Source organism: Hemicordylus capensis, chromosome 4 (assembly GCF_027244095.1).
Source record: "Hemicordylus capensis ecotype Gifberg chromosome 4, rHemCap1.1.pri, whole genome shotgun sequence".
In the NCBI taxonomy this organism is placed as follows: Eukaryota; Metazoa; Chordata; class Lepidosauria; order Squamata; family Cordylidae; genus Hemicordylus; species Hemicordylus capensis.
In genome coordinates this window covers 97,715,625-97,727,778 of record NC_069660.1, presented here as the reverse complement: position 1 = coordinate 97,727,778, position 12,154 = coordinate 97,715,625, and the positions used below count along the sequence as shown (strand labels likewise).

Here is a 12,154-nt window from a genome sequence, read left to right as displayed (position 1 = left end):
ATGCCTTTCAACATCTTCCTATATCGCTGCTGCCCGATATAGGTGTTCCCGATAGTCTGGGAAACATACCAGTGGGGATTCAAACCGGCAACCTCTTGCTCCCTAGGCAAGTTACTTTCCAGCTGCGCCAGTAGGCGGCTTTGTGTGTGTGTACCTGCTCCCAAATCCTTAGTGAGTATGTGAACTAACCTTCTATGACCGCCTTCAACATAACACACCAGAAGCCAACAAAAGCCCTAGGGAAAGGATGCAGGAGGAAAATTGTATTTCACCATCAACATTGCAGTTTGAATTTTGGGAAGGTGTGATTCTCTCATAAATGACATGCTAGCTGAGTTAAAGATGTCTGGATTCCTCACCATGCACATTGATGCCCCTGAAGGGGGAAAAGATATTGACATTTGCCACAGCTAATGAATAATGACTGGACAGTCCCTGTGTAACATAATGCACACCCATTTGGCACTGCCTTTAGGCTGATTTCTCCATAATTCAGACATTTCTGGAAAGCAATGCTTAAAAAAAATATCACAATGAGGAGAAGAGGCAAGTTAGCCAGGAAACCTCATAACAACCATATAATTCTATACCTGTTTGGTTCTCTCTGCCAGCAAAGCTATTAGGCGAGGAAGCCACAGATCCAGATGCTGCGGCAGAGACAGAACAGCATTTGGCATCTGGGTTTGCAACAGCCATGGCCACAAACAGCTGACTTTATGTGGAAATATTCAAAGGGCTCAGATGAAAAAGGATGAAACCGAAAAGGAAAGAAGCACTATCCATGTTTGCCCACAGAGCTCCAGGGTGCAGTCTGGTTGGTTATAAAATAGCACACATGCTTTTGGGTCTCTGTAACATATCGTTAGGTAGTGATGGTAACAATTATTAATACGGCTGCTGGGAATAATCCACCAGCCTAAGGTGCAAGAAAATCTGCACAATGATGCCACAGCCTTTTTACTTCCACAATGTTTTCTTGCCTCATTGTTTAGAATAGGAACGGCCGAACAGCAGCCTGTGGGCTAGATCGGTGCTCTGAAGCAACTTTACCAGCCCCAATCGTTTTCCCATCAAGGTATAATCAGCTGTGGTGGTGCAGCGGGGAAGCAGCTTGCCTAGAGTGCCAAAGGCTGTTAGTTCTAATTCCTGCCCGTGTGCTTCCCAGCCTGTGCCTGGTAAATACATTTGTGGTCACATATATTGGGCATCAGTGATATAGGGAGGTGCTGAAAGGCATCATTTCGTACTGCATGGGAGGAGGCACTGGTAAACCCCTCCTGTATTCTACCAAGAAAATCACATGGAAAGTGATCGCCAGGAGTTGACACCAACTCGACGGCACAATCACAATGGTTAAAAACTGCTCATACTTGTAAGGAAAAAAGCAAGGAATTTCTGTGTGAGTTTCATAGAAATGTTCATATATTGCCATTCTGTTTTGGAAAGATAAAGGACAAAGTGATTTGGGCACATCTCTACGAAGTAGGTGAAACTTACTGCCTCCTACACTCAGAAATAAATCAGGCAATCTAGATTTGTCTTCTTTGGTGTCAGTCAGATATTCTTTCAATACATGGAGTGAAGTGAGGGAGTGGGATTGTGCACAGTGCTCTACATGCACCCCACTCCACATATGAATGTCTGTTTTAGATCTCCAGGAGCCGCGCATGGCACTCCAGCCACATCTATGCGTCTGATGTCAGACATGCAGAGGGCGTGGTCACATTTGCAGATGGGGCTGCGGGCCCTGTTTGTGAGTACATTATAACCAGCATGATAACCGTGTTTACAGCAGTGGTCAGGAGAGCCTTCCCCTGCTTGTAAAGACTGACCGTGTGGCTCCCTTTTTGAGAAGCTTCAGCCAATGCTGGGTTCCCAGCCTATACAAGCAGGGAAAGGTGCTCCTGACCACCACTGCAAATGTGGGGCTGGCTGTAATTTACTCGCAAATGGAGCACGTGGCCCTGTTTGCAAATGCAACCACACTCCCTGCACGGCTGATGTCAGATGCGCATCTGACGTCAGGTGCAGGGGATGTGGCTAGCAATCCTACCAAGTCCAACTCCTCTAAAGTAAATGGACAAATACATGCAATCACAAATGATCCCAACTGCACAGTAATGTTATTAGTGAATAATATATCAGAGACCGGCTGGTTATTTCTAATCCTGGCAGAAGAATGAAAGCCACAGGGCCTAGAAATGACTTACTGCCCTCTGAACAAATGCTCAAACATCAAGTACAGATTTCTTCATCAAGGGAAGAATCCATTATAACATTTCCAGGCAATTATTTTACTTATTTACTTATTTACTTGCTTACACTTATGTGTAACAGAGTAAAAACAGTTAAAACAGTTTCACAGAAGAAAAACAAATAATTTCATGAGAATAAAAACAATTAAACAATTTAATGAAACAATTTATGATTAAACTGTGGCTAACATGCTGTGCAGTGAGCAGCGTACCGAAGCTTCCGCAGTACTCACCAGTCCGTGCCTGCTCCTAGTGCAGATGTGGGAGGTCCCATGGGAGTGTTGCGTCACTGCTACTGTTGAGCCCAACTCCCAGCATTCCCAATGCGAGTTGAGCATAGCAGCAGTGATGCAATGCTCCCTCACCTGCATTAGGAGTGCAGCTGGACTGGTGAGTACTACAGAAGCAGCAGGCGCGAATCCTTCTTAGCTGCGTGGCTAGCTGTGCAGTATGTTAGCCAGTATGTCAGCTGTACAGATGGTGAGATGGATGGATGACATGGACAGTGTCTGCTCATTTATACAGGTAAGACTCAGAGCCCAAGTAAATGAGCAGATCTTGGGCACACAACCCCTACCCTACTAGCCTGTGTGGTACATCACTTTTCCCACAGTGCATGAATGGCATGACTGGGGCCAACATGCATAGGAATCTGTAGACATTAACAATGAAAGGGAGGGTACATGAGCCCAAAGCTTGCTCCTGCACCCCACCATATGTACAAGCTGCACACTGGGGCCATGTGTGAACTCCTCAAAGAACAAAGAAAAGAGCACTTTCCACATTATCAGAAGTACTGCAACCAAAATCCATACTGAGAAAAATGATAATCTAAGCAACTGCATAATCTGGCAGATTCAGATTCCAGACTACCTGATAACCTGATAACATCAATCTTCACTCAAAATACGCTGTGAAGCAAGTTCTTCTAGTTCTTGCCTGAAAGAAGCTGGTTGGGACTGTGAGGCTGTTTTTCCCTAGCAGGTTATACCTACACAAATACACTGATATTCCACTTAAAATGTTCTGAAGCTGAGTTCAGGAAAGCAGTAGCTCAAACTGAGCCTTTCTCAATGCCAAAAGCAATATAAAGAGGGAAGATCTATGTTTTAGGACAGAACTTTGGCTCAATCTGTGAGGCAAACTATAATTAATGTTAGAGATTCCATTAAATGTGGATTGGACAAGGTTTTCAATTCTCCTGAATAGTTGAACAAGTAACAATATTTCCATTGTCTTCTAACACTCACTTGTGACTCTAGTTTCTCTGCTTCAGCATACTGACTCTAGGATGATTGTTTTAACACACCTCATTTTGATCTTTTAATTAGCAAAGGGGCTCCCTTGTAGACTTGAAACTACCTAGTTTAGTAAAGACGTCTGACCTCATATGTAACCTTCCCAGCCTCAAGGCTTTTAATAGCTTAACTATCAGGTCTGCTCCTGGGAAACTCACTTCATGTGCAAAATCTGTACAGCAACACAGTTTGTCTGCATTGTATCTTGCTCACTATAATTAATTGCCACTCAGTCATTAGTCAAAGTTTTAGATAGGTAAAGAGGTTAAGGATGCTTGGGGATGGTCAAAGGTTAATATTTTGTTGTTGTTTTTAAAAGATATTTTACCAACACATCTTGTGCAGATTAACTACCAACTGAGAGATGCTATCAGTTACTTCCAGACTGCTGCTTTATTACTCAACAACATGAGTTTTACTCTGGAAAATAGATTATTAAACATAATTTGAGAGAAATTATATGAGCTTGGTGTATATAATATAACAAAAATGCTAATTAATGCTTTGTGTCCCTGCTTAACTGACCCTGAAAAGCTGCGTTTTCTCTCATTTCCCCAGGGGGCTCTCACTTTCTTCTGCATCCTTGCCTAACCTATGCTTTGTTAAAGCAACATCAAATATTGGCAAGATGCCCTGGCAATAACAACCCAAATAAAGACAATATAGGCAATGCTACAAAAGCCAGTGACCATAGAAAGACTTAGGTAGAGTTTGAATTAAGCCCAAATAAAAATATAGCAGCTCTGCCTAAGCTCGCCATAATAGTTTTCAAGTGAAGTTACACAGCTCTGAGCTCCCTATTGAGTTTCTTATGTTGTCTGTTCTGAAACAAGGTTGGACCACCTGTCATGTAGGTCAGATTGCTCTGCACAGAGATGGCTGCAACTGCTTGTTCCACTCCCAAAGTTTTTGATAGGGAGTGGAATGAATCTATTCTGTTCCGCCAAACTCCAGAATGTGTGTTCCAAAATGGACGCCAGTCCTCTCCAAGCATCCACAGAAAGGCCAAGCTTGGTAAGGGCTGCAATGGATGCTTCAGAAAGAAGAGGCCTTTGGCTTAAGGGAGGTGCCCAAGGGTGAGGGACAGTGTTCGGACGTTCACATGGTTGGGTGATTGAAACCCCTTGTTCTCCCAATATGGAGTGCCACCAGGAGCAATTTGATTCTAATCTATCTATCTACCTGATTTGTACACTGCCCCAAACTTCCATCTCTGGGCGGTTAACAATAATTTGTCAGAATGCCAAGCTATTTCCCTACTTTGGGGGTTGGGGGCGGGGTTCAGTTCATTCCAAGCGGATTTGAGGAGGACTGGGGTGGGGTGTTTGCCCATCTCAGACTCCATCTTTTAGGAAGGTTAAATGACTTGACTAGCACGCTAGACCTTGCCAGTTTGAATCTCCAAAGGTATGTTTCCCAGACTATGGGAGACACCTATATCAGGCAGCAGTGATATAGGAAGATGCTGAAAGGCATCAACTCCTACTTCATGGCAGATGGCAATGGTAACCCCGTCCTGTATTCTACCAAAGAAAACCACAGGGCTCTGTGGTTGCCAGGAGCTGACACCGACTCAATGGCACACTTTACCTTTACTGTGTGGAGTAGTGCCTTCTAAGTTCTAGCAGATCTCTCTAGATCTATACCTCATGTATAATGTCAACCCACATTTTTGGTGGTATTGACTGTTATAATAACTTACTTTAATTGACTTTTTAATCTTTATTTTGCTTCTGATTTGTGAAGATGGTGGTTTCTGTTGGTTTTCAGGCTCTTTTAATGCTTTGAATATTTATTTTATTTATTTATTTTACATATTTTTATACCGCCCAAAACATGTCTCTGGGTGGTTTACAACAAAATAAAAACAACATTAAAGCATTAGTTAAAAACAAAAACAAGAATTTTAAAATATGACAATTAAATTTTTTTTAAACAATATTCTAAAACAACATTAAAAACAATCAAAACAGTATCAGTTAAAAGCCTGGGTGAACAGGTGAGTCTTTAAAGGCTTTTTAAAAATTATCAGATGATATTTTAAAAATATCATCTAGGGTACCTAGAGTAGTTGAAAGGTGATGTGCAACTCAATCCTGTGCATGTTCTCTGGAAAGCCCACCCCACTGAGCTCAGTGGGGCTTAGTCCAAAGTAGAGGAAGCATTGAAGTTGTCAACATTTGAGCTTGAAAAAGGATTTGGGAGGCTCAAAAAGCTCACCTCAAGTGAGAGCTGAGCTGTTCTCCAAATATATCTCTGCTCCAAAACGTTTGTTGCATCTCACCACCATGTTATAATTTCCAAGGCTTTTGGCAAGGTTAAGGAGAACTGGGAAAGAGAAGGGATGGAAGATTTTGTTCTTAATATTTGGTTGAAGTCAGCATGCATAGGATTGCAGCCTTATGCATTGTATAAATCAGTCATAAATCTTAATTACTGGCCATGAAAACCGCCCCCCAGATTATAATCTATCCCTAGCATTTGGCAAATCTTCTTTGTATCCCTTTCCCTGAGCTTTGCCTAGCTCAGGCATTTCTAGTTAGTCCTGTCTTGCTCTCATGAATTACCCAGAGGCATGACGGCAGTTTCCCCAAGAGTCACTGCGACCAGCAACCCTCCGCAAAGGCCTGCATTTGTCAAAAACCCTTAGCAATATCTCACAAACACCAAATGATTGATCGTCTCAATGTTTGTTCAAAGAAAAGTGCACTAAGAGCGCATGACAAAAACCCACCTCTGACCTACTTGTTACAGACCTGTTATTTTAAAAGAATTGCTAAGATTGCTAGTAAAGTTTTATCTGCAGTGAAATACCTTCCTTTACTATGTGTTTAAGCACAGCAAGTTTCTTGGGTGGTCAAATTTCCCTCTTCCCTTATCTCACCCATAGAAATGTTGTTGCTGCATTTTTGCATGCACTAGCACCACATTCCTTTACACTACCTAGAAAGAGAGAAAATGTGTTACTTTACAAATGAGTTTGTTATCCAGTGTATGGATGATTAAGGGCTGACTCTTGCTTCAGGTAAGGCAAGTGACTAGAAATACATTTGAATAGGGGTCTGCAATAATTTTTTTGATTCAACATTCCATTGGTTTTATTTCATCTTTCATTTGTTAACACTGCAATGAATTCCTCCATTTTTGTTGCCGTATGCGTGTTGGTTTTTTGGTTTTTTTTAGCAAAGGAAGGGGTGGGAGGCTTACCTTGGAGCATGGCAGAGCAATGGCAACAGCCCTTGAAAAGACTACAATTCCCAAGAGACCCTGCACCTTACCCAGGATTCGGGGGGGGGACCCTCTGCTGTGAGTCTTTTTCAAAATCACAGCTGTTGCTCCTTGTATTAGGAGCAAAATGAAGTTTAAAATGAAGTTTAAAAGAGCCCCTGGTGGCGCAGTGTTAAAACTGCCGCCCTGTAACCAGAAGGTTACAAGTTCAATCCTGACCAGGGGCTCAAGGTTGACTCAGCCTTCCATCCTTCCGAGGTCGGTAAAATGAGTACCCAGAATGTTGGGGGGCAATATGCTAAATCATTGTAAACCGCTTAGAGAGCTTCCAGCTATAGAGCGGTATATAAATGTAAGTGCTATTGCTAAGTGCTATTGCTATTGCTAAAAAGAGAGTGACCTATCTCCTTCCTACCTTGTAAGTACAGGGAAACATTTCTGATTGCAGAAACAGAGTTAAATCCGAATCGAAGCAAGCCAAATTGGGCTGATTCCATTTGGATCCAATTTGACCTACAAAGCTTCACACAGCCCTAATGCAGACATCTAGGTATGGGTGGCAAATATAGAAGATACTGTGGGTGGAACTAGATGTTACAGTTGACATGGGATTGACACCAAACCAGCATCACTTCACCCCATTACATTCTGGCACATTTATCCATGTCATACCTCTATTCCCTCCAGCAACAATAAGTGAAATGGAGCAAAAGCGTGCGCCAGCGTGGTGTAGTGGTTAGAGTGCTGGACTAAGACTGGGGAGACCCGAGTTCAAATCCCCATTCAGCCATGATACTTGCTGGGTGACTCTGGGCCAGTCACTTCTCTCTCAGCCTAACCTACTTCACAGGGTTGTTGTGAGGAGAAACCTAAGTATGTAGTACACTGCTCTGGGCTCCTTGGAGGATGAGCGGGATATAAATGTAAAAATTAAAAATAAATAAATAAAAGCAAGGAAGCACATTAAGGCTATGCACATGAGCAGCCCTACCCAGGTTAGGAAAGCCCTACTTGGGTAGGGCTGCTCATGTGCAGCACCAGGATAAATCTCAGCCCCAGCATTGCCTTCCATGCAAGCCCAGGTTTTGTACCAGGGCTTTTACCTTGGTTAAAGGGTGTGAGTGTGCCCTTTACCCCAGGTATGAGGTTGTGCGTATGTTCGAGCTGCATGCAGTCTGATCATACACAGAGTCAGGTGCCTAGAGCATTTGTCACATGGTGCATTGTAGGATTCCTGGAAGTTGGAAACATGAGTTTGGGCTTCCAAAGATCCATGCTGTGCCATGCAGTGTGGATTGTGTATGTGTGTGTGTGTGTGTGTGTGTGTGTGTGTGTGTGTGGCAGCACGCTGAAGAGACATTCAAAGGTCTTCTGTGGGGAAGTTAGGTGAAACCCTGCCTTCCTCCCACCCGTGCGGTCGTGAGAATAGCCTTCTTATGTGATCCAGAAGTTACCATCAAGTTGTACCTTTATTAGGTCCAACCAAGAAGCCACAAATCTTAAGTAAGTTTTTTAGTTCTCCAGAACTCTTAATCAGACTCTTAATCAGTCAAGCAAAGCAACAAGGGGTGGGTGGTGTAACAGCTCTGAAATTTTGCAACTTATACGATTCTTAAGATGGAGTACAGGATGAGTAACTTAAGCAGACTCATGCTGTTCAGCCTCTCTAGGTGCTAGACCAGTGTTCCTTATTGCACAGCCCATGGCCCACTGGCAGCCTTCACAGACATTGCTGGTGGCCCCTGACTTGCCTCTCCCCCTGCCCCGCCCCCACCAATGGGGCACGTGCCTTCCCCAGTACCTTCTGCTGAGCCTTCTCCAAGTGTCGGCAGCCTGCAGGAGCAGTAGTAGAGGTGGCAGGGAAGACAGAAAGGTAAGAACCTTCAGCACATACCCTCCCCCCTCACTTCTGGGTTGCGTGCCATGGTGGTGGGTGGTGGGGAGGCACTAGGCCAAGCACAGACTCATAACAGATGGCAGGGGAGGCATGTGCTGGTGTCGGAGGGAGGTGTGCAGTGGAGGGAGATTGGCAGTGGTCCCCACCACAAAATTAGTGAATATCACTGTGCTAGACTACACACAGGGCTTCTGGGATGAAGAGACAAGAATGTCTGTTTCCCTATAGGGACCGCCATGTTTTCACTTTTACTTCTGTTCTTTGACTTACAAGGGTTTGCATTCTTCAATTAGCACTGGGGACTGAGTAGCTGCTGACTTTGGATTGTCTAAAAATAGAGAAATAGCATACATTCCCCCAGCCCATCTCCCTGCTCCTTAGTCACACCATCAGCTGCATTGGCAATGAAGATACCAGAGGAGTGCTATGACAATAGATCAGGCTTCCCCAAACTGCGGCCCTCCAGATGTTGCTGAACTACAACTCCCAGCATATCCAGCCACAATAAATTGTGGCTAGGGATGCTGGGAGTTGTAGTCCAGCAACATCTGGAGGGCCGCAGTTTGAGGAAGCCTGCAATAGATGAACACATACTGTAAGTATAAACAACTTTGAACTTCTTTCCTGCTTCAGCACCCTGCCCAATCCTTCCCTTTCCCCCTTCTCCACAGTTCCCTTGAGTCCTCCAACCAATAAAGCAATTTTTTAAAACATAGACAGCAGCCTACCTGCATAATCTTTATATTTGCACTAGTTGCATTTCCATGTTGCACATCATATTCAAAGTGGCTTCGAACAATCCAGAACAGGGGTAGGCAACTTCAGCACTCCAGCTGTTGAACTACAGCTCCCCTCATCTCCAACTACAATAAATTATGGTGGGGGGTGATGGGAGTTGTAGTTCAACTACAGCTGGAGTGCCAAGGTTGCCTACCCATGATTCAGAATATTCAGCATGTGGTGTGGTGTGGTGTGTGATGAATGAAGCTACATGTCCCAAGTTAACTCCTACCTGGATCACCCCAACTATCCTTATATGTGAATTTTGCAGCAGTCATAGAAACTCAGTGTAGTCTGCCAGATACAGGCTCCAACCAAAGACTCCCTCCCTGCTATTCTTGTGCCTCTTACCTGGCAGATGGAGAGGAGAGTTGTCTTTTTGGAAGGGGCCCAGACAGTGATGGCCAGTCTCAATCCAACAGTCAGCCAGATACTATTCAAAAATAGGGCACAGCCTGGTTACTGGAATTTGTCTCAGCAAGAAGGGTGTGGCCAGCAGAGAGATGGAATGGCACGTCTTCTCACCAACAGATAAAACCTCCTTACCCTTTCATGGCAAGGGAGATATAAAGGCAGCATTTGGTATTGCAAGAGTTTGGTTTTCCAGCTTCCCATGAAGACAGGAGGAGATGTAGAGTAAGCACCACCCCTTCAAGCCTCAAAGCTTTCCGTGCACCCCTTGTTCTTGCTCCCCACCATGTGTTAAAGCAGCTGAGGATACACCCTGCTAGGAGCCAGACAGACGTCCTTGCTGCCACCAGTGGGACCCTGTAGTGTCATCTAAGGGAAATCCCAGCCTTGGATGCCTCTGCTTGGTAGAGTGCACCCTCAGATCATGGTGTATATACAGGTGAAACTCGGAAAATTAGAATATCGTGCAAAAGTCCATTAATTTCAGTAATGCAAATTAAAAGGTGAAACTGATATATGAGACAGACGCATTACATGCAAAGCGAGATAAGTCAAGCCTTAATTTGTTATAATTGTGATGATCATGGCGTACAGCTCATGAAAATCCCAAATCCACAATCTCAGAAAATTAGAATATTACATGGAACCAAGAAGACAAGGATTGAAGAAAAGAACAATATCGGACCTCTGAAAAGTATAAGCATGCATATGTATTCAGTACTTGGTTTGGGCCCATTTCGCAGCAATTACTGCCTCAATGCGGCGTGGCATGGATGCTATCAGCCTGTGGCACTGATGAGGTATTATGGAAGACCAGGATGCTTCATTAGCGGCCTTCAGCAATTCTGCATTGTTTGGTCTCATGTCTCTCATCCTTCTCTTGGCAATGCCCCATAGATTCTCAATGGGGTCAGGTCAGGCGAGTTTGCTGGCCAATCAAGCACAGTACACTGTATACTTTTCAGAGGTCCGATATTGTTCTTTTCTTCAATCCTTGTCTTCTTGGTTCCATGTAATATTCTAATTTTCTGAGATTGTGGATTTGGGGTTTTCATGAGCTGTACGCCATGATCATCACAATTATAACAAATTAAGGCTTGACTTATCTCGCTTTACATGTAATGCGTCTGTCTCATATATCAGTTTCACCTTTTAATTTGCATTACTGAAATTAATGGACTTTTGCACGATATTCTAATTTTCCGAGTTTCACCTGTATACACACTGACTTGCTATATTATCCCTCTATATTTCTTATACATTTTTCTTTTAAATATAATTTCAGTTAAAAGGCTTCTGTCTCACAGCCAGTGACATAGTGTTTGGGCTCCACATGACTCTTCAGCTGATCTCTTCACCGTTGAGATTCTCCAGATACCAACTGCATAAATTTGACTGAGCACAGGTCTCTGCTCCATGGCCTTTGTTTCTGGGTGAAAATGAGCTCCAGCTTAATTCACTGACTGATATTGCCATGTGACCTTTGAACCCACACCAGCCCCTGGAGCCTAAAAATTAGACTTTAGTCCACATGGACTCACAACCTGACAGATGACCTGTTATTTTTATCTTGAGCAGCAGCAAAGGAGTGTTGGCGGATGGCATTTTAGGGCTAATAATTCTTGCAGTGTATATATATCAGCCTCTCTGTTGTGCCCTTTATTGCTGCCCCAGATCTGAACTTTGTCTTGTGCTTGGCTCAGTGCTATCCTCTTTCCTTTTCTGACATAATGGACAATGCTCCCTGACACTTTTGGGAATACTACTTGGGCTAAGCCTCCTTTATGTCTCCCATCCTGCTCCAGTCTTCTGCTTCCTGGCCATACTTTCAGTGCTTTGTCCACTTAACCTCAGTTCCCACTACCATTGTCAGAAATTGGAAACCTCCCAAATTCAGTTCCCAACTCTCCCTTGTTACCATCCTGTCCTTCAGGTCTTGCCTTGTGCTTTCTTTTGCCCTTGTGCTTTCTTTTGCCCTTCTGCCATAAACACAACACATAATGTAGCAATAAGCATGCAAATTCCTTCTTACCTCATAAATCCTGTGAAATGGGCAGTAGAAAGTCAAATATTCACATGGTTGATAAACAGATTATTTCATGTTTCCAAAGAGCATTTTAAGAGATGAGTGCTGATTCTAATCTATATTGATGACTGTGTGAACAAGATGGGTTAATCAAACCAGAATTTTTAAAAAGCCAACATGAATTAACCAAGGTCGAAGAAGACTCCTGGAAACTGTAGTTCTTTTATTGCCGTTGGGTGAACAATACCACAGTCAAAGC

General features: G+C 43.6%; 1 long non-coding RNA gene across 1 annotated transcript in view; it reads left to right on the top strand.

Moving 5' to 3' along the window:
• Positions 1-12,154, top strand: part of LOC128324830 (uncharacterized) — a 63,198-nt gene that overhangs the window by 34,390 nt on the left and 16,654 nt on the right. The gene's annotated exons all lie outside the window — the stretch shown is intronic.